Source organism: Mirounga angustirostris, unplaced genomic scaffold (assembly GCF_029215605.1).
Source record: "Mirounga angustirostris isolate CCGP_5_RB_7025 unplaced genomic scaffold, mMirAng1.0.hap1 SCAF_13, whole genome shotgun sequence".
Lineage (NCBI taxonomy): Eukaryota > Metazoa > Chordata > Mammalia > Carnivora > Phocidae > Mirounga > Mirounga angustirostris.
The window spans coordinates 71,409,638-71,433,614 of record NW_026991721.1 but is presented as its reverse complement, the minus strand read 5'-3'; the positions used below and the strand labels follow the sequence as shown (position 1 = coordinate 71,433,614).

The window sequence follows — 23,977 nt, the reverse complement described above, 5'->3', positions numbered from 1 at the left end:
CCAACCTGCCAATGCCTTGAATCCAGACTTCCTGCCTCCGGAACTGTGAGACAAGGGATGCCCAGTATAAGTCACGCAGTCTGTGACACCTTGCTGTGGCAGCCCTGGGAAAGTAATACACAAATAAAGGAGAAACTATTGATGCCTGAAATCTCTGAGTCCAAGGAATACTGGAGAAGCAGATTCAGAAGAAAAATAAGACCCTGTATTTTCCCCAGAGAAGGAAGATGATTAACCTCAATGGGGTCCTTGCCAGGTACCAGGCACTGGGCAAGTTTGGTTTGACCCATTAGCTCATCTAATTCTCACTGCAGGACTAAGACATTGGATATTGATCCATGTATGGATGAGGAAATTAAAGTTCAGAGAGAATCATTTGACCTTGTCCAAGATCGTACTAAGTGGCGAGTCTGATTCCCAAAAATTATGATAACTAATTATTATGAGTACTTCCTATGTCCAGAGCTGCTATAAAGGCTTCACACATATTAACTCATTCAATCTTTTTTTTTTAAGGATTTTATTTATTTATTTGATACACAGAGAGAGAGAGAGAGAACAAGCAGGGGGAATGACAGGGAGAGGAAGAAGCAGGCTCCCTGCTGAGCAGGGAGCCCAATGAGGGGCTGGATCCCTGGACCCTGGGACCATGACCTGAGCCGAAGGCAGACGCTTAACCGACTGAGCCACCCAGGCACCACTAACTCATTCAGTCTTCACAATAACCCTGCGAGGTAGCACCCATGAACGTGAACTGTTTCTCATTTTAGTCATTTTTAAGGTTTTTAAAAAACAGAATTATCTTCAAGAACTTTTCCCCATAGTTAGCTTTTAATTCTTTTTTGGATTAACTGATAGCTATGTTACTGTTACTAACATTTTCCAGTTGGTGATTACTGGTAGAAATGAATTGTTGTAAGTTACATAACACTGTGGTTAGAGTCAGGGCTCTAAATCTACACTATCTCCAGTTTACCCCTTGCTCCATGACCTTGGGCAAGGTATTGAATCTCAGCTTTGTGCAGTAGCCGCTTTATCTGTATAATGCGGGTAATAATAGCACCTACCTCATGGGGTTGGTGTGAGAATTCAGTGAACTAATATATTTATTAATATTAATATATTTAGATCATTAAAACAGGTCTAATTATAATAAGTATTAGCTCTCAGCATTGTTACTTATTGCTATTTTTTTTAGATTTTTAATTATTTTTTATTTTTTTATTATTTATATGAGAGAGAGAGAAGGAGAGACAGTGAGAAAGTACAAGTGGGGAGGAGAGGGAGGAGCGAGCTCCCCGCAGAGCAAGGAGCCCAATGTGGGGCTCAATCCCAGGACCCTGGGATCATGACCTGAGCTGAAAGCAGACACTTAACCAACTGAGCCACCCAGGTGCCCCTGTTATTTATTGTTACATCCCATAAATTCTGTAAAATGTAGGCTTTGCTTTTTTGGCCTGAAACAGGTTTTCAAGTGAGGCTGACCTGGGTTTAAACTGCAAATCTCACCTACTATGCGACTTTGTCAAAATTTTTCTCCATGTCTTGGTTTCTTCGACTGTGTAATTTTAACTCTGTTTAAGAAGAAACAAAATTTTGTGCTGCCTTAAATATTTGCAGATTTCCAGAGCAGAGATAACCAAATGGCTGTTATCTAAAATACCAGAATTATTTTGAGTTCCTTATGTTTTTTTTTTCTTTTTTTTTTCTTTTATTATGTTATGTTAATCACCATACATTACATCATTAGTTTTTGATGTAGTGTTCCATGATTCACTGTTGCGTATAACACCCAGTGCTCCATTCAGTACGTGCCCTCTTTAATACCCATCACCAGGCTAACCCATCCACTGACCCCCTCCCCTCTAGAACCCTCAGTTTAGTTCAGCTTTAGGCAGGAAAGGGAAGGGAGAAGTAGAGAGACAGGGACAGAGAGACAGAGAAAAGAAAGCCCAATAAATTCAGTTTAAGTTCAGTTACATCTGAAGGGATTGATAATATATACAACTCATTAATGACTTCCTACAATGATTAAAAAGTGTTTTACAATTCTTGACATCTAGTCAACGTGGATAAGGGCAGATTTTTTAACAAAACCATTTCAAGCTTTGCGTTGACCAGGAGGACAGCATGAGGGTCAAATGTCCCATTGATAGAAGGAATGGTGTAGCCAGTTCAGTCCTACTTGGGATCAGCAAATGGGTTCTGGATCTCCAGCTTTGATTCAGCGTCTTGTCCATACTTAGGCCATTAGAGAACCGACGGAATCTGTATGAGCTAAGTACTTTCAGGAATTATTTTCCTCTATCGTTTTCCTTTATTTATTTATTTGTTTGTATAAAGATTTTATTTATTTGAGAGAGAACACAAGCAGGGGGAGAGAGAGAAGCAGAGTCCCCACTGAGTAGGGAACCTGACGTGGTGCTCAATCCCAGGACCCGGGGATCATGACCCAGGCTAAAGGCAGACGCTAAACCAACTGAGCCAGCTGGCTACCCCTAGTTTTCCTTTATTTAAAGCGATCCCTTTCATAAAGGAACATTGCTATTTGAGATTGCACATTTTCCTTCCTCAAAAAGAGGCCTTATTTTACTCTCTTACACTTTATGGACTTGTTATAAGGATTAAATGAGGTGTTTGCAAAGTTCTTAGCACATGGCTGGCAATGAAAAAACAATAATTCTCATAATCATTATACTTCTCTGGAAACCAAACTATCGACTTTCTATGAGAAGGAACACAAACATGATTCTGTATTAGCAGCCAGTGGTTTTTTGGGCAAATGTGTCCTTCTATTTCTCTCCCTTTCTGACTATGAGCTTTAAAGCTTTTTTTTTTTTTTTTATGGCTATGACAAGGTCCTTAGAGATTTTCAAAGCTTGAATTTTCATAGTCTTATTTTCAAATATAAAACAGGGAATAAAAAAAAACATAGAAGAAGGCTGAAAGATATTTGAAACAGTATTTGACAGTTTGATCATCAAAAATAGCAATGTGTTTGATTCATTTCTGAGTTGGGAAAATAAATGCCATTTATTGATGTTAGTATAGACTTGTTTGCTAGAAAAATCACATAAAAATCTTGGAGCTCAACTCTGCAGGGAGCCACCCCACCATCTCAGCTCATCACTTCTAGGGAAGTTTGCGACGCTGTCTCCTGAATGGCAAACATGAAAGAACAGGTGGCGTAAAAAGGAAGTTTCACAGAGTAATAAAAACAGTTCCTATTATTTTGAAGGAGCCCCTCAAAAAGGGCGGCAATTATTATGTAATTGTAACCAAACTCTGTATGAAAAAATTGTGGTTATACTCCACCTACTTCTTCGAAGGATTTTAAAGTAGCTCATAGTAGAGGACTTTCAAAAAGAATAATAAAATGAGAATAGGAAAAAAGTAATGATATAGGGAAAAAACTATTGCCAATTCTCAGGAAATAGCATCGTTACTGTAATAAGCATAAAATTTTGTTCTAAATTTCTTGGAAGCCAGGACAAAAAGGGAGCCCTATTTCAGAAAGAAAAGACCATTGCAAGGCTGTTAGAATAGAAGAATGGAAAAAACAGAAGCCACTGATGATTGCACGGTGCTCTGGGCTGGACCCGCTCATCCGCTCATCAATCCTGGAAGGTCAAATACAATCCCTGGGCGCCCACTCACAACCAACCCCACACAACATGGCCAAAGACTGAAATAAAAAGGGTGTATAGCTGCCCAATGAAGTGTTCACACAACAAATTTGTTTTGCCCATTTAGTTGAGGGGGCTTTTTTGGGCTGAACTGAATTGACCAATTCATTTAATATGGTCAGAACTGTATTCTCATTTTTGCTGATACATCTGCTTGCGTGTAACAGGAACACAACTTACCCAAGTAGTCTTATCCCCTCTCTATAAAATAAAATAAAATAAAATAAAATAAAATAAAATAAAATAAAATAAAATAAAATAAAATAAAATAAATAAAATAAAATAAGGAAAAAGAAGTTTTGTTTGTTTTTGCATGAAAAGGAACTTGGAGCTGGGGAGAGCATGAGTTGGGCAGCTTCATGACAACATGAATTGGCTCTTTACACCTTCCGGTTCCATCAACCTTACTGTGTGGCTTGTTTCCTCATCTTTGAAAGATGGATACTTCACCTCTAGGTATGTGTCTATGTTCCAGGCAGAAAGAAGTGGGGCAGACAAAGGCTTAAGGATAAAAGGCAAAAGATGCATGAACTTTATAACAAGCTTTCCAAGAGCCTTACATTCCCCTGTGTCTCAGCAGCCAGAACTTGCTCACTGGCTACTCCTAGAGGCAAGGGAGCCTGGAGAAATGAGTATTTCTAACTGGGTATCTGACATCCCAAACAAAATTGTGTGTTTGTTGGTAAAGAAGGAAGGAAGAAAGGATATTGGGTGCATAATTAACAATTGTTAATTAAAGCCATACAGCTTTGACCTCTTTAACTTAATACAAAAAAAAAAAAAAAGGCACATCGATTTCCTTATTCTCATTACATCTCATTCCTTATTCTCCTTACATCTTTCAGGATGGTAGGATTTGTGTGTGTGTGCAGGTGGTTTCTGAATCTTTCATACTATTTAAATAGGCTTTTTTTTTAAAGCACAGTTTTAGATTTATGGAAAAATTGAGAAGAGAGCACAGAGAGTTCCTATATACTCCCTTATCCAATTATCCCAACATGTTATGGTATGACACATTTGTCACAGTTAATGAAATAATGTTGATACTGTATTGCTAACTACAGTGCATAGTTTATTCATATTTCCTTAGTTTTACTTAATGTCTTTTCTGCTCTAGGATCCCACCCAGGACACCACAATACATTTATTTGTCATGTCTCCTTAGGTTCCTCTTGGCTGTGAGTTTCTTAGACTTCGCTTGTTTTTGATGATCTTGACAGTTTTGGGGAGTACTGCTACTCAAGTACTTTTTAGAATGCCCTTCTATCAGAATTTGTCTGGTATTTCCCTTATGATTAGACTGGGGTTATTCATTCTTGGGAGGAAGATGATAGAGGTAAATTGCCATTTCCATCATATAATATCAAGGGTACATACTATCAACATGATTTATCACTGTTGATACTGACTTTGACATTGCCTGAGGTGGAGTTTGTCAGGTTTTCCACTACAAAGTTACTTTTTTCCCCCTCTTCCTTTCCTGATGGTACTCTGTGCAACCCACACTTAAGAAGGAGGGAGTTATGCCCTCCATCCTGAGGGTGGAGTATCTACATACATTATTTGGAATTCTTATTCAAGGAAGATTAGTCTCTTCTCCCTTCTTTATTTATTCAATCATTCATTTGTATCATTATGGACTCATGGATATTTATGTTATACTTTGTGCTTATAATCCAATATTACTTTATTTTGTTGCCTAAACTCATTGGGACTTCTTCCGGTTGGCTCTTATGTCCCTTTCACATATCCCAACAATGCAGTTGTTTGCTGGTTGGTTGGTTTGTTTTTGAGTACTTTCTTATTTTCTGATACTACAAAACGTTACAAGCTCATCTTATTTCCTGCTCCGGGCTTAGAGTTAGCCATTTCTCCAAGGAAGGAGGGCAGGACTTTTAAGATATTTTTTCCACTTTACAACGGAGGTAATTGAGGCAGATTAGGTAGCTCACTGAAGTTTCCAGAACTAACTGGTAATAGTATTAGTAAAAGAACCCCAGGCCCATTCCTCTAGACCATGATTTTTATCCGTTTATTTAATAAATCTTATTAGAATCTCTGCAGAAATTTCAAGTAAGCACAGATTTCCACAGACTTTGGTCCTTAGTATAGAACCCCAGAGAACTGTCAAGTTGTAAACACTGAAACCTAGTGAATGGCACGCTCTAAAGGAAAAGAAGAAATATTGTGGGACTATTGAGAAGATGTGGGGGAAAACCTTGCCTAATCCACCGAGCTGTCCTTTTTCAAAGAAACATGGTCTCTGTGGGCTGCCGGGATCCTGAGACTCAAGTCCGAGGGCCTGGGGTCACCCCTCAGGAAGCTGGCTCTCGGTGTCAGCTGCGGGTCCTCCTATACAGGATTCTTAGTCCTACAGGGAGCTCTGGAAACCCTTGAGAGCGACTAACATAAAAATGGCTCAAGAAAATTTAGGATGTTTGGGGAATAAGTTTAGCCTTTTGAATCAAGATGGGAATTATTACAAAAAACTGTGTAATTGAAGCCCTTGGAACTTTGGGGGGCACAGCCCAGTACCTGGAAAAGATATTAAAACTGCCACACTGGGGATATAAGTGTGAAGTGCGCTCTTTCCATGACTAAAATTCATTAATGTTCACATCCTATCACTGGGGGGACAAAGCATTTGTTAATCAAAATGGACTGGTGGGATTTATCATCTTAGACTTTTCCCCGTTGATTTCTTTTCTTTCTTTCTTTTTTTTTTTTTAAAGATTTTATTTATTTATTTATTTGACAGAGACAGAGACAGCGAGAGCAGGAACACAAGCAGGGGGAGTGGGAGAGGGAGAAGCAGGCCTCCCGCCGAGCAGGGAGCCCGATGCGGGGCTCGATCCCAGGACCCTGGGATCATGACCTGAGCCGAAGGCAGTCGCTCAACCAACTGAGCCACCCAGGCGCCCTGATTTTTTTTCTTAAAGAAATTCCCCAGTGTGCTGATCCAGAGTTCCCCCAAGGAACTCTCATTCTCCTATTTCAATTTAATTTCCTGCCAGTCGTTTATTGCTGTACTTAGTATACCTTTCATTTTTAAAAAAAGTTCATTTCATACAGATTCAGCTGCCCTCCTCAGTGTGCTGTGTTTGCCTGTTAACCTGCATCTTCAGAGAGCCCACATGAAAAGTGGGATAAAATTAGATGATAAATCATTTCCATCATTGCTTGTACCATAGTCTCTATTTTATTTCCCTCCATGATTTCACCATACACAAAAAAATCAGATATGTTAACATTCTTGATAAATGTTACAATTCCAGGAGGCACTTTCAAAGCTCTGAATGTATGTGATAATCATCTGAGTTATGTAGAATAAATATGCTCTGTTCTGCCCTTTCCTTTGCGGGTATTTAGCGATGAACTTTGTTAAGTACTGGGAGCATCTGTATTGATCAGGGTCTAGTCGAGACACAGAAACCACACCAGTTACATCTTATAATAGAATTTTATATAAAGGATTGTTAGCTAGGCATCAAGAATTTTTTTTTTTTTTTTTAAGATTTTATTTATTTATTTGTTAGAGAGAGAGAGGCAGAGGGAGAAGTAGGCTCCCCGCCCGACGCAGGACTCTATCCCAGGGCCCTGGGATCATGACCTGAGCAGAAGACAGACGTTTAACGACTGAGCCACCCAGACGTCCCTAGTCATCAAAAATTGTTAACTAAAAAGTCAGAAAGAGAGCCATAAGGTATCCCAGAGGTAGCAAATGAGTGTTTATTTTATTTTATTTTATTTAGTTATTTTAAAAGATTTTATTTTAAGGAATCTCTACACATAATACAGGCCTCGAACTCACAACACTGAGATGAAGAGTTGCACACTTTATTGACGGAGCCAACCAGGTGCCCCAATATACGAGAGTTTACTTTTTTTTTTTTAAAGATTTTATTTATTTATTTGACAGAGAGAGACACAGCGAGAGAGGGAACACAAGTAGGAGAGGGAGAGGGAGAGGGAGAGGGAGAGGGAGAGGGAGAGGGAGAGGGAGAGGGAGAGGGAGAGGGAGAGGGAGAAGCAGGCTCCCTGCTAAGCAGGGAGCCTGACGCGGGGCTCGATCCCAGGATATTGCCCAGACTTATCTGTCATGTCACTCAGCGTTTCACACAACCTACACTGCAGTCAGAAAAATCTCAGATGATGAGGCTGATGAGCTCCACAGCAGATGCAGCTACCTTTCAGAGTGCTACCTTCTAGATTCGTTTCTCCTCCAGAAACTAGGTGATCTTCTAGAGCATTGACCTTAACAGGAAGCCAGTCATTCTGCTTAAACCACAGCTTGGCAAATCAGCTGGGCTTTGGACTCCATACTTGAACTCATGCAAGTACCCTTACACAGTCAGTTTTAAAAAGATTTAGTCTCACTTGTCTATTTTTGCTTTCATTGCCTTTGCTTTTGGTGTCACATCCAAAAAATCATTGCCAAGTCCAATGTCAAAGAGATTATTCCCTATGTTTTCTTCTAGGAGTTTTATTGTGTCAGGTCTTCTGTTCAAGTCTTTAATCCACTTTGAGTTGATTTTATCTGCACCCCCATGTTCAGGGCAGTGTTACTCACAATAGCCAGGATATGGAAACAACCTAAGTGTCCAACAATGGATGAATGGATAAAGAGGATGCAATATATATATTCCATCATATATGTATATACAATGGAATACTATTCAGCCACAAGAAAGAAGGTAATCATGCCATTTGCAACAACATGGATAAAAGTTAAGGGCATTATGCTAACTGAAACAAGTCAGGCAGACAAAGACAAATACCATGATGTGAATTATATGTACAATCTAAAAAAGCTGAACTCACAGAAATAGAGATTAGAATGGTGGTCACCAAAGCCTGGGGAGTGGGGGGAATAGGGAGATTTTGGTAAAAAAATACGAACTTCCAGCTCTATGATGAATAAGTCCTGTTGAACTCATGTAGAGCATGCTCCTTGTAGTTCATAATCCTGTATCATATACTTGAAAGTTCCTAAAAGAGTAGATAAGCAATGTTGTCACCACAAAAAAAGAAATGTTAATAATGTGACATAATAAACGTGTTAGCTACTGCCACAGTGGTCATCATTTTGCAACACATAAGTACCAAATCAACATGTTGTATGTCTTAAACACACACAATGTTATTTGTCAATTTTTCTGGAAAAAAAAAAAAAGATCCTGATCACAGTCAAGGCTATACCATAAATGAATTGCCTGAGAGTTGTCATGTTTTAGAAGAATTGAGACAACACTCAACCAGGAGTCAGGAATGGGGTTGAGGATCCAGCTCTGCTCCCAATAAACCATGTGACTTTCCTTGAACCATTCCATACACATCTCTTTGCCTTCAGTTTCCTTGCAATGAAAATAAGGTCATGAGAAAAGGTGTCCTCGGATTAATTCAGGTTGCAAATTTTGAAAGTTTTATCTTGCCTCTTTTCAGAATCTAAAATTCCCAGATCTTTTTCACTAATGTTAGGAAACATTATACAGTTGTTTGCTTGCTTGTTTGTTTGTTTGTTTGTTTGTTTGTTTTAACCTGCCTCTCCCAGCTAAAATGGAGACTCCATGAGGACAGGGATTTATTTGTTCACGACTGTATCCTCAGCACCTAGAGTAATTCCTGGCTGATGGTAGGCACTCAATAAATATTTGTTGAATGTTCAAAGATCTCAAGTCTCTGATAGTCTTGGGGTAAAGACAGACAAAACAAGGAGAGAATTAGGGGTTTGAGGATTCAGACCAGAGAGAGGGTAAAACAAGGAAAAGCTTAAAAAGATATTACTTGACCTGAGTCTTACAGCACAAGTAGGAGTTTACAGGGGACAAAGCAAGGGAGAAACATTTCTGAACAGAGTATTAGGTATGCAAAAGCATGAAAGAACAAAGTTCTTTCAAAAACTGCACCTTGCTGTCGTTTAGCTCTGGCTGGGCCAAAGATACAGGAGGGCAGACATCAGAAGATAATCTGAGAGAGGGGCCAAGCAAGAGAGAGCCTTGTGTGCCTACTGGCTGACCATTGACAAAGAATGGGAAGGAACCAAAGAGTTGTGTCATGATGACCAGACTGAGATGTGACAAAGCTTTTACTGACAGCCAAGGGGAAGACAGTGGGGGCCGAACAAGAGGTAGGGAGTGTGATGAGGCACAATGTCTGCCTGTGGCTGAGAGACTGAGAGTGGAGAGCATATGACGATCTTTCTAATCTATCAGATCATCTGAACTAGGTTAGGTAGATCAAACTAACCATTCACCAGGGATTTCTCTGCTTGTCAAGACAATATATGCAGTTCTTAAAATGTTCGAGACTCAAAACACCCTGTGGTTAGATTAATTATTGGGCATATTCTGCTAAATTCATGTGAGATTATTAGTTGGTATTTCCATCACTCAGAGTTCCCTATTTGTAATGTGTTCCCTGGTTTTGAAGGAGTCTTACAACAGGTGGGTTTCTGTATTTAGGTTATTTTCTATACATTTCCTTGGAAATTTCAGTAGGGACATCCTGTTCATCACCACCATCAAATTGTCAGGTACGTTTTTATAGAAGTGTATATGGGAACACTTATTTTGAAATTCGAACTGGTGGGGTAATTTTCTCTGCTACTCTCATCATTTTCAGAAAAGCAATATTTGCAATATAATCACTTTTTACCAGACAATATCGATATTACCAAATGGGCTCAAGTGAAAAATAATGAAGAAAAGTTTCTTAGTTTTCTCTTTATTCTGAGACTGGACATGTCCTTCTGGACAGAGGCTTTCATGTTGCTTATTAAAGCTTTATGTTTCCTTTATCCTTTCACAAATACACTCATGTCATTTTCAAGGTCTTTGTGTTCTCCCATTCCCATTTAACTTGTTTGTTATTTTTCCATATACACCTGTCTTCATATCAAAAAGGGAAAATTGGCCATTAGGGCCCAAATACCACTCCCATTGTTGGATTTATTCACTTTATGGAAATGAAGAAGCAGCAAGTTTACCTTCTTCTTTCAACATTTTCTTTCTGGGTGCATAATTGTGATGTTTTTATAATAAAAATGGTAGAACCCCTTTGTATTTAGGGCGCCTGGGTGGCTCAGTTGGTTAAGCGACTGCCTTTGGCTCAGGTCATGATCCTGGAGTCCCGGGATCGAGTCCCGCATCGGGCTCCCTGCTCAGCAGGGAGTCTGCTTCTCCCTCTGACCCTCCCCCCGCCTCAGGTGCTCTCGCTCTCTCTCTTTCAAATAAATAAATAAAATCTTTAAAAAAAAAAAAAAAAGAACCCCTTTGTATTTAGAGTACATGCTCTTCCCTGATCACAGATGAGACACGAAGAGCACCATTGAATGGATAACAATGAGGACCATACCATTTGTGTTTGGTTACCTCATTACTCTGTTTTAATTAGCCCTCCAATTACTTCCAGTTGCTGCTAATGAGCTTCAACTGTGGAAAGAAACACACACACCTCCCTGCCCCCAGTAAACATAATGAAAACTACAATTGCTCACCTCTTCAGGTCAGTGTAGGGGGTATATTAGCAGGCTTATTGGCAGTAGAAGTCATGGTGACTTTTCCCTTGTGGATACAGTTAATCATGTTGAACTTTTTATCAAACTGATCGCTCCACCTTTTGGCTCTGGTTTTCCATGAGTTTCCTCTATTCATGGAGAAAGAGGTCTCAATCTATAGCTGAAATGCAGCCTTAGTTTGACTTCATTCCGTTCACAAAGATCTGGACAAGTTTTAGCTGAAAGAATAATTCTCCTCCCTGGTGAGCACCTCCAGCTCACACTTTCTGAATGATTGTGTAGATTCTTTACAGACTTGATAAAGCACAGAAGGAGCTATGAATAGTGTTTTCTTTACTAAAAGTACCCCCTTTCACTCCATTTTTTGGCTATTCCCTCCACATTTACTATTTGCTTTATCACATCACATGCCTACCAAAAATTTCTTGGTGGTGTTTCATTGCTTATAGAATCCAAATCCAGACCCCTGAGTCTAGTATTGTAGGCCCTGCCGGGGTGGTTCCATTCCTCATCTTCCCTCAATTCCTACCAACATACACACACACACACACGCTCCAAACATGAATACCATTGCTTCTGTAGGATCTTTGCTTACGCTCGAGCTACTACGTAGCGTCCCCCTCGAATCCCTGTATATCCTGTGTATGTGGATCTTCACTATCTTTCAGAGACACCTATCACAAGGAAGCTGTAGTGTGATGGTAAATATTTCACAACCAGCTTCCCAGGAACACACACACACACACAAGCAAGCAGGCAAACTGATTTGTGACCTTTACTGATTTCCATAGAGTAAATATTCCCACTATGGCCAATTTCAGTCTATCAGTGTGACATCACCAAATGAAGAGTAGGAAGAGACAGGTAGTAGCACATAGCTATAAATTATTCCTATCATCAGATACAATAAAATTAGGCAACCTCAAGAGCATAGATAATAGTAAAAGAAAGTGAAATGATGAGTCCTGTATTTATTACCTTGATTTTCAGTATAGTTGAGCTGTAACTTTCTTCAACTTAATTTTTAATAATGGCTGCATTTAACAACTGAAAATTAGACAACTGTCTGCTGTGGGCTGGCTTAAGCCAGCTCCACCCAGCACACCCCTGCCCAGACCCTACCGTTACTTCCCTAGCCTACAGAAACCTCCTCTCTGTGCAGGTAGTAGCTACATAACTATTCTGGCAATTCATTCAAGCAAGCATGTGTTGAGGGCCCTACTATACATCAGACATTCCAGTTCAGGGATTCAGGCAAAAAGCACATAAGAAAATAAAAACACAATTTCAGGTGTAATCAGTTCCACCAAGAGGACAGTGACTGGGGGTGAGTGGTACCATTTACAGGGAAGTGAGACGGATGAGCAGAAATCGGGAGGTGGGGCAGAGGGGCCGAGGCTCAGTTTTGGATAAATTAGGTGCAGATGCCTGTTAGACATCCAAACAAGAGATGCGATTAGACCATTTCGTTATAGATTCTATACCATTTAGAAGCCAGGAGTTATAAGATGAATCCTGTAAGCCCCCCTCCCCCCAGAATTTTTATGTTGAGGTCCCACCTCCAGTACTACAGAACGTGACTGTATTTGGAGGCAGGGTCTTTAAAGACGTGATTCAGTTAAAACGAGGTCACAAAATGAGTTGTGAGAAAGTAACTTTCTCCTGTTTAAATCCCCCAGTCTGTGGTACTTAGTCACAGCAGCCCTAGCAAACGAATACACCAGGCAGACATTAACCAGGTTCCACCTGAGGTGAACTTTTCATATACGTGTATCTTCGTTCCTCAGCGGAACTCTATGCTCTTTGAGTGCAGGAACCATGTGTATCCCCCCAGCGTCTGTCACACAGTCGTGGCCTACCATGGTTGTCCTTGCAGGACAACCCCTTGCAGGGGTTTAATTGGGCCCGATGGCAGCAGAAGGGGGCCTGGAGCCATTTATCTAAAGCCCAAAAGGAGCTGAGAACACTGTATCTTGGGTCCATACAAAGCAGCTCCTAGGTATTCATATCATCCCCTGGGCAGTGAGCTGGTGTTGTAGGAATACTGCAGTACCTTTCGTCTGCATTCCACACTCGCCATCCCCCCCTCCCCCCCCCACCGGGCGAACAGCCCATGAGGCAGGCCCAGTAAGGATCATCGCTCCCATTCTGCAGCATAGCAAGCAAGCCCTGAGAGGGGCAGAGAGCCGCGTTAAGGCCCGGTCGCGTGCAGGGCGGAGACTGACCTTGGGCCTCCTTGTCCCCTTGCCTGTTCGGGCTCCTGGGGAGTTCTTGGTACAAAGGCCAATTGCTCAAGGGAACCACAGGACCCAAGAAAGTATCGAACTAAAAGTATCTTCCCGGTTGTAGGGCAAAGACTTCCCCAGAGAACAGACAACACTTAAACCCAGGAAGAAAAAGACAGTCTTGGTCCCAGAGTCGGAAGTAAACAAGTTTGTGTAATGCATTATTCAGAAAAGACATCCCTTATCCTGACCCAGAATGTCATTTTACTTTACCAGGCTGGGAATTTATCATTTTAATAATAGCCTCTGGGATTCCAGAAGCAAGAACACTTTCTGCATTTGTAAACACAGCAACATTTCCTTTCTTCTAAAAAGGACTGAACCACTGACTTTGGGCACCAACAAGGAATGAATATAATTCGCTCATACAGTCTTGTTCTCCAAGGACAAGCCTAGAATACATACTCTGACATTGCTCCTGACCCGCAGCCTCTCCCCACACTCTGAAGGCTGAAGGCTGGCTGACCTGGAGAGCAGGTTTCCTCACAGGTTCCTTTTTCATCTTCATCTGCTCACAGAATGAAATTCCTGCTCAGCGGGTGGACTCACCAGGGCCCCTTGGGCTTCCGAATCCAGCCCTCCGAGCCTCTGTATTCTGTTCCATGGGGAGGACAACACAGCCACCCAGAAGCCATGGTGCGAAACTGCCCACGAAACTGGTGTGACCATTTTAAGAAAGAACTGAATGTGCATTTACATTTTTGATGCAGTTTTTATTTTTATTTATTTTTTAAGGCCATCCGACATTTGGTTTTATTTACTTGTCGTCAAAAGCATCTTAAAAACAAACATAATTTGTAAACATGTTCTCCCTTCCCGTCTATTATGTACTTCTGTAACATGTGATTCTTTTTTTTTTCAATTTTTTTTATTGTTGCAAAATACACATAACATAAAATTTACTCTCTTAACCATTTTTAAGTGTACAGTTGCGTGGTATCATGTACATTCACATCATCCTGCAACCATCACCACCATCTACATGTGTGGATTTATATGTATTTTTATATTCTTTTCAATCAGCAAATGAGTCTTTCAATCAACAAGTCAGACATCAGCAGTCCACATAATGATCCACATACCTGCAGGAACAGAGGGGAAGGAGAAGTCTGTACTGTCCGAGGGGAGCTGCCAGATGAGGGGGAAGGCAGACCAGTTCCCTGGGAGGCCTCCAAGTGTTTTGAGTGAGGAAGAGAGCAAGAGTATGGGCAGGGCAGAAGTCTGTGTTTAATTAGGAAGGATATGCAGCTTGAGATAATAGAGAGGGACAATTTCAGAAGAAAATAGAGCTGTGGCCTGAGAGGAGGTAGCTGAAGTAGAACAGAGGTGACAGTTACAGAATGGAGGAAGTCACGTAGCAAGCTGAAAAGATAGAAAAATGCTGTACTGCCTGTTTTGGGGGACTCGCAGAGCTGTCCTCCTAGCTGTATAGATGAGCCCCTCCTGGGGTCCAGCCTCAAGGCTTTGTCAAAGTGCCAGTTCCATCCATTGGCCAGCAAACGATGCTCAGGTTGCTAATCCCACCAAGTGGTGCCTCAGCCGTCCTTTTGGCAGAGGTCTGGCGTGAGGTGCCAGGAAGATGCACAAGTCTGGGGAATCTTGACACAAGGACCCAAGGCCATAAAGAAGTCATGTTGGCCCACGGTCAAAACACACACTTCACCGCATCGTGATTCCTGTGATGGTTTCAAGTGCACTCGAGGTAATTGGCTTGGTGTCTGTGAGGCCTCTGACCGAACTTATTCCAGCCCTTGAGTAATACTTGGAACAATTTTAGGGTGAGGAAACAGGTCGACTATGAAAAGAGTATGTTGCTGGATGCCTCATGGCTCACCCATAGGACACAGTCTTTTATATGCACAACTACAGCCTGAACAAGGCTCATATGTTTTTGAAATGAAATCTCCGGTCTCAAAATTTAGACCAGTGATAGGGGTTATGAAGGACTATACAGGGTGGGAGGAAAGAGGAGAACAGGGAGCCTGACCTAGTCTGAGGAATCAGGGATCTTTCTCTGAGGAGATGATGTTTGAGCTGATATCTGAAGGATGAGTAGGTGCTGAGTAGTAAAGGGGAGGGTGGAGAATATTCCAAGCAAAGGCCAAAGCACAGGCAAAGGTCCTGAGGTGAAAGAGAGAATAAAAATAAGTTCTAGGCACTTCAAATGGCTAGTTTGGCTGGAATCTAGTGACAAACATCTAGAGTGACTCATCTTGAAGGGCAGAGAGGTCTCAGAGTCTGCTAGGGCATCTTTGGCTGCAAGTGACAAAAGACCCTCAGTCACTTTAGCAGAAGTCTGGAGGTAGAACAGGAGGCATGACACAAACTTTAAGGTCATAAAGGGCCCAGAGACTTTTCATCGACATCATCCACATCAGCTTTCTTTCGGGACTGCTTCTCACCAAGTTTGCTAGTAACAGCTCCAAGCCGCACTCACTCCCAGAAACAGCATCCAGAGGCAGAAATGGACTTCCTCCCTTCTGGAGTCTCCTCTTAGAAACAAGAAATCTTTCCCAGAAGCACCTCTCCAACACACACACACACACACACACACACACACACACACACACACCACGAGCAGATCTCTCCTTGCACATGATGGACCCGAACTGGGTCACGTGCTCACCCCTACACGGGACCCCGCCAAGGGAATGGAAATTGTCATAATTCGCAGGATCAGGATGTACCTTGGAGCCAGTAATGGAATCCTCTTCCCCGAAGTCAGGCTGAGAACTAGTAGACAGTAAATGAAATTGAGGTTCTGCTAGCAAGAAGTAAAGGGAAAATGCCAGAAAGCTACGGGTGGTATTCGACATAGCTTTGAGGCCACAATAAAACAGGATGTTTAAGACAGAAGCTGTTTGTGTAAACAATCTCCAATCTCCTTCTCTTCGGGAAACACCCCAATTAGATGGCCGTGAGGCTCAAGATTGTTTTCAAAATGAAAGAGCTTGTTCTGACTGAGGAAAATTGTGTTTCTGGAGAACTACAGCAAAATGAAGGCAATCTTTAAAACGTTTCTACATTTGCAAAAATTTCCTTTAGTAGGCACCAACTCCACTATGTAGATTTTTATTGCTTTTTAAAAAAACTATTTTGTATCACAGGTACAAATAATACAGTAAAATGCCCTAATCTTAAGCTTATTAAATTATTCCACGTGTAAATGTCATGTAACCACCATCTAGATCAAGATATAAAACATCTTCAGCACTCTGTAAAATTCCATTGTTCTTTTCCTAGTCAATGCTCCCACTCTTGCAAGCAGTACCATTGTTCGGACTGCTATAAGCTTTTATTAATTTCATCTGTTCTTGACCCTCATATAAATGGAATCTTACTGCGTGTTCTTTTTTGTTTGGCTTGTTTCATTCAACGTAGTGTTTGTGAGATTCAGCCAACTTGTGTGTAGTCCCTCTTTGTTTTTTCCTCACTATGTAGTATTCCATACGATGAATATACACAATTATCCTTTTTCCTGATGATGGACATTTGTATTATTTCCGGTTTGGGGAAATATGAATGTTCTTGTTGCTCTACATCTTCATCAACAATTGAAATGCTCAGGTTTTTGGTTTTGGGTTTTTGTTGTTGTTTTTTGTTTTTTTAGTTTTAGTTATTGTGGTGGGTGTGTAGTTGTAGCTTGTTATGATGCATTTCTCTAAAAAGTCATGAAGCTGAGTCTCTTTTCATGTTTATGGGCCATTTGGATACCTGTTCTGTGAAGAGCTGAAGTTTTTGCCCATTTTTTATATGGAGGTGTGTGTCTTTTCCTTATCAACTTGTTCTTTATGTATTCTGAATATAAGCCTTTGGTTGGATATCATGATCCAAGTAAATGGCTTGCCTATTGCAGGACCATTAAGTGTGACAGTCAAGAAAGAATTCTTGAGATGTTTTATGGTGCAACTGAGTAAGTTTATTTAAGTAGCACGGGGACAGGACCTGTGGGCAGAAATAGCTGCACTTCTGCTGTGTGAGGCTGGTGGCTATATATTGGATCATAAATGCCTTTGAATTTCTACTCGTAAAATTACTTTCTCAAGATTTTTCTGGTGCTTATCATTCAGCTTGATATTAACTATGGGTGAGATGTACAGGCAGCCATGAGACCCTTTAGGAATGTAGCAACCAGCCCCTATTTGATCCTTCCGGAAACTATGCAGGCTACAGATCAGCCTTCCGGACTAAAGGTGAACACTTTTCTGCTTCTATCCCTCATCATGCCTTTTCACTTTAATAGGGTTTTTTAAGAAACAGAAGTTCCTAATTTTAATGACGTTCCATTAATAAATCTTTTCTTCTATGGTTAGTACTCTTATGTATTATTTAAGAAATTTTTTTCTACCCCAAGGTCATGAAATTATTTTCTTCTAAAATTTTTATTGTTTTACCTTTAGAATTTAGGACTATGAACCATATGAAATTAATGTTTGTGTACAGTGTAAAGAATAGATCAGAGATCCAGAACATTTCTTTCAAGGACCATATTTTTCTCCTCAATTGCTGTAGTATCTTTATTATAAAGTGACTATATAAGGATAGTTTTGTTTCTGAACTCTCTCTTCTATTCTATTTGTCTATTTGTCTGTCCTCGCACCAGTACATACTGTGTTAATTATGATAGCTTTATAATGAACTTTGGAAGTTAGTGGGCAAGTCCTTTAGGTTTCTTTGTTCTTTTTTTTTCTTCCAAAGAATTCTTCGCAATTCTGGATCTCTGCATTTCCATAAATACTTTATTCTATTTTTTTTAAATAGCCTCTGCAACCAATGTGGGGTTGAACTCAGGACCCCGAGATCAAGAGTTGCATGCTCTACCAACTGAGCCAGCTGGGTGCCCCTCTGTAAATACTTTAGAATCAACTTTTAAATTTTCAATAAAATACCTGCTGAGATTTTGACGAGGTTGTACTGAATCTATAGATCAATTTGAAGGTAATTAACATCTTAACAATATTGAATCCTCCCACTGCTGATACTTTGGCACCATGCAAATATCCTGTTCCCCAACCACAGTTCACCTACTGATTTTAACAACCACTGCTGATGCTTGCCTATATCAATTACCATAATGGAGGCTGGAAATTACTGGCTCTAACTCCATTTCTTTTTATTAGAGAGGTAGAGAGAGAGAGCAGGGGCGGGAGGGGCACAGGGAGAGTGAGAGGGAGAGAGAGAATCTTAAGCAGGCTCCATGCCCAGCACAGAGCCCTAAGATCATGACCCGAACTGAAATCAAGAGTCAGATGCTTAATCAACTGAGTCACCCAGGTGCCTCAATTCCATTATTTTTTCTACATTCATTAACTTTATATCTGTAAAGAAGAGCCTTATCTTATCCCTACTCCCCTTTTTGAGGGAATCTCTCCATTGAGTTAGATATGGAAATTTCTTTCAGTATTGGTCAATAGTTTTCAGTCCAGTGGTATTGCATATCTTTCATTAGTTTTATTCCTAATTATTTGGTGGGTTTCAATGCTATTATAAATGGTATTTTCATTTTCCAATCATTCATTGCTGGTATATAGAAAAACAATTAATTTTATATACTATCCTGTGTTCAATGACTATGCTAAAATCCCTACTTAATTCTGATAACGTGTCTAATTATATATTTATTTTGGATTTTTATGAAGGATTATTTCATCCGTGATAATGAAAGCTTTCCTCTTCCTTCATGATCTTCACACTGTGTATATACTCCATTGCCATACTGCACTGGCTAGGAGCCCCAGGTCGATGCGGAATAGACAAAGTGTCTTTTTCTCATTCTCATTGTGAAGATGCCCCTGTGACTCCTGAGGGATGGGACTATTTCAGAGAAACAGATGGTTTTCTAAAAAGAGGACAGGAATTGAAAACTGTAGCAAGGTGAGAGAGGACTCATGTTGGTTCTGAATGAATACAACTTCATGGAACCTCAGGGTGACTGGGGCAAAGATGGGGAAGAAACTTCTGAGGCTTATTTTGAAAGGCTGTATCTCTTTTGAAAGGCATGTTATTTTTAGGCCTCACATGAGGACAGTTAGAAATTATGGCTATGGGTGTGGGACTGAGGAATGCTAAAAGACTGTGTTCCGTCAAGAAATTGATCAAAAGGGGAGGGACTTCGGGGCGCCTGGGTGGCTCAGTCGTTAAGTGTCTGCCTTCGGCTCAGGTCATGGTCCCAGGGTCCTGGGATTGAGCCCCACATCGGGCTCCCTGCTCTGCAGGAGGCCTGCTTCTCCCTCTCCCACTCCCCCTGCTTGTGTTCCCTCTCTCTCTGTGTCTCTCTCTGTCAAATAAATAAAATCTTTTAAAAAAAAAGGGGGGGGGAGGGACTTCTACAGGATGTGAAAGGGAACCTTATAAAAAGAAAAAAAAAAAAAAACTCAAACAATGCATCAACAAAAGAAGAAGGTGAGAGTAAGCTGTAGAGAATTCCCATGGAGGGCCACACCATCACGCCATGGATTTTTCTCAGGATGCTTCGCACACACATGCACACACATCACAAATAGTGATGATAGTTTTTAAATGCATTACAGCTCAACAAATGAACCAAGTCAGAGGGACCTCTTGGAGAGAGTGCACACATATGTGCATCGAGGAAAGGATCTGGGACAAAGTACGACCTCCAGGGAGATCTGACCCTCCCCTCTTGAACTGTATGTAACTGGCAATGATAAATGTTTATTGCAATATGGATCTGTTCTTCCTGTCTTGTAAAATGAGGAAGATTTTAATGGAGGAGGTTCTGTGGGCCTGATCAATAACTCCATCTCTTAATTAAATGTGAGCCTGACCTATCAGCCAAAGCAACAGTTACCACCCTTAAGGGACCTTTACTGAGCTGTCACTTAATTCCAGGGATCATCTATGCCCAGGTCTGTTGAGAGTGACGCGAATGCCAATTTTTAAGTTGGTAAGACTCTTGAAGTATTGAAATTTGGTACAACAGTGAAAAGTTTAAGGCTACTCCTTTAAAAAACAAAATAAAACAGGGGAAATTAATTTTAATAACATGTTTCATTTAACCTGGTGTATTCAAAATGTTATCATTTTAACATGTAATCAATATGAGATACTTCATTTTTTAAAAGATTTTATTTAGTTATGTGAGAGAGAGAGCAATCGTGAGCAGGGGGAAGGGTAGAGGGAGAAGCAGACTCCCCACTGAGCAGGGAGCCCCAATGCAGAACTCCATCCCAGGACCCTGAGATCATGACCTGAGCCGAAGGCAGATGCTTAACCAACTAAGCAACCCAGGTGCCCCAATATGAGATAGTTTATACTCTTATCTCATATAAAGTCTTCAAAATCCAGTATTTTACATTTACAGCACATCTGAATTCAGATTAGCCTCATCTCAATTGTTCATCAGCCACATGTGGTGAGTGTTGGAGAGTATAGTTCTAAGCTTGATTGGATATAAATATTTTTGGCCAGAATACTTCATAGACTCTATTGTATTCTTCATATTTTATACTTTCATGTTGCATGACCGGGATGTCATGGCATCCCATGATTGATGATGTAAGCTTTATCATTTGATGAAGGGGGCAGATTCCTTCATTACAAAGGCATGTTTTCATCTTTACGTTAGCGAGGAATCTGTGGGCTGATACTTCGGCACCATGCAAATATCCTGTTCCCCAACCAAATTTCACCTATTAATTTTCACAACCGTTGCTGATGCTTGCCTGAGCCAGTTATTATAATGGAGGCTGGAAACTACTGATTCTAATTCCATTGTTCCTTTCATATTCATTAACTTGTATCTGTAAGGAGAGTTTTATCTTACCCTTCCCTCCTTTTCTGAGGGTCATTAGTGTTTATGGATTTTTTTTTACCTGATGTGTTATGATTAATTGGTTTTTTATATTAAAATTATTGCAAATTTTGGCCCCTGCAAGCTCATTTCTATAAAACAACCGGTGAATTTGTTTTTTTCACTTCTTTAGACACTTACCTAAATAATAGCTTCCCAAAAGATTTCATAATCTGTGTTCAAGTAAAATACCATTAACATTTCAGAATAGGAATATTTCACAATCTGTAACATGTGGCCACATCACAGTTGTTCTTAAAAATTTTTTTGAAAGATTTTATTTATTCACTTGACAGAGACATAGAGAGAGAGGGAACACAAGCAGGGGGAGCGGGAGAGAGAGAAGCAAGCTTCCTGCCGAGTAGGGAGCCCAATGTGGGGCTCAATCCCAGGACCCTGGGACCATGACCTGAGCGGAAGGCAGACGCTTAATGACTGAGCCACCCAGGGGCCCCCAAAAATGTTGATTTCTCATACTAACATTGGCAGGGATTATCTCTTATCCAAAATGTAAAAATATATTCCATCTTCCTCTGTCTAGATAGCAGGATGGTTATTCATTTATAAATCAAACAAGTGGTTTTGGTGCAAGAGTAGACTATGACTGCCAATCTTCCGCTCTCTACAGATATAGATCTCCAGAGAGCAGTTCCATCAACCGTGGTAATAAAGGAGATTATAATCCATCAGTCATAAACTGACTCGTGGCATTTCGTTTGTGTGTCCATATGGGTGATTTTTCACCCTCTTCTCAAGCTCATGCATTCCCCCATGTTAATAAACTAAGAAGTGTATTTCACTTTGTTTTTTAAAAAAAAGAAAACCAGGATGAATAAAAATTCTCTCCTTCCTCTGATAAAATGTCAGGCTTTTCTTCCCACATCAGAATCATTTTTAATTCTCCAGATTCATCAGACGAGCATATTTGGGAAGCTGCACATCTCCTCCATGCCTCCGTGTTTCCTCAGGATAAACAATAGAATGTGTCGGATAATAAAGCCGTGATGGAAATGTCCGCACCTTGGGCAGGTGCCTGTCTGTGCCAGGTTACGTGGCAAAGCAATCCAGGTCAGTAATAACGTCTCCGATGCACTCCCAGAACCCCCTCCACCCCCCGACCTCACGGCTTACTTTGCTCACGTTGCTTATGGTGCTGCATCTAATTCAGCAGGAGCACGGGGGTTTCTCTGCAGCCTTAGTTCACATTGTCTGATGTTTCTGCGCATGCCGTCCCGGCGTGGTTCTTCTACCATGCCCAGCTGGGCAGGAGGTCCTCTGGCGCCTGGGAAGGACGAGCTGAAGCATCTCCTCTTTTTGACCATGCTGCTAGAGCAGATAAGGTTTGAGAGTTTCCCCTGGCTGCTTTATCAGAGCAGGATGAAATTTCTTCACTGGTGCTGTGCAGGAAAATTTAATACGAGATACAAATGCAAGTAATAGATGGAATTTAAAGTTTGCTGAGAGTCATATTTTAAAAGCAAAAAGAAGGAAAAAAATTCTTAAAAAGCAAAAAGGAACAGGCGATTGGGTGTAATGATATGGTTTAATTAATAAATACACCAAAAATAGTAGTTGAGCATATAATAAATATAAAAATTCATTAGTGGGGTATTTTATACTTTTAAAAAGCTTTATTTTTGAAATCTCATGTGCATTTTGCACTTCTACCTCATGTCACTTTGGACCAGCCACATTTCAAGGACCCAGTGGCCCCATGTGCTGAGGGGTTACGGCATGGACCAGCGCATATCTAGACAGTAGGCAAAAATAACCACAAGGTTTTCCTCTGAAGAGGAAGTAGAGGTATATTCTTCATTTGTTCCATATGATGGCAGTTTGGATACAACTTCTTGTTATAGTCCACTCACAACTGGTCAGAATTCTCAGAACCAGAGAAATAACAGAACATGCTAACATAGAAGGAATCTTATTTATTATAATTTTAGTCAGCATCTGCCTTTGTCTAAAATGTTGATCTTGGGGGCGCCTGGGTGGCTCAGTCAGTTAAGTGTCTGCCTCTGGGTCCTGGGATCGAGTCCCACATGGGGCTTCCTGCTCAGCGGGGAGTCTGCTTCTCCCTCTGTGTCTGCTCCTCCCCCTGCTTTGCTCTCTCTATCAAATAAATAAATGAAATCTTTAAAAAAATAAAGTGCAGATCTGGTTTGGGTTGATAGAAGTATTTTCTCCTTCAGGGTATCCAGGGCAATCCCCAAGATGATGGGAACTGGATTATTTGTGGTTTTGCTTTGTTTGGGGGAAGCCCACGTCAGTAAACTTCCATAGGTTTGGATCTCATAGCATGCCACTGGACATGGGCAAGGCTGCAAGTGTGGACGTGTGTGGCCACAGATTGCTGCAGGATTACCCTCCGTGCATCTTTCCCGAGCGAGCACTTCCTTGAGATGCTCAGAAGCAGCCAAGTGGGTGCAGACACCTGCTTTCAGTGGGACTTTGTTAAGTAATACATATGTCGAGGAGACTCAGTTGCATCTACTTCACCCAGAGGCCTCTGCAGAGACAACTAGGCAGCACCGTGGAAGCTTCCAGAAGGAAACACATATGGATGGAGTACATCTATCTGGCTTCTTTAGGTATCTGTAATTCATCTTAGGCAGATGACAGAACTATGTATCTTATGATTACATTGACAGTGTAATTTTTCTTGCCCTGGTCAGAA

At 40.8% G+C, this 23,977-nt stretch overlaps 1 long non-coding RNA gene across 1 annotated transcript; it reads left to right on the top strand.

The window, feature by feature from the left end:
* Window positions 1–13,780: 13,780 nt before the first annotated feature.
* Window positions 13,781–23,868, top strand: LOC123856702 (uncharacterized). The gene is made up of 3 exons (XR_006793733.2): window positions 13,781–14,123; window positions 22,207–22,368; window positions 23,493–23,868. It is a non-coding gene; the product is annotated as an uncharacterized LOC123856702 (long non-coding RNA).
* The last annotated feature ends 109 nt before the right edge of the window (window positions 23,869–23,977 follow it).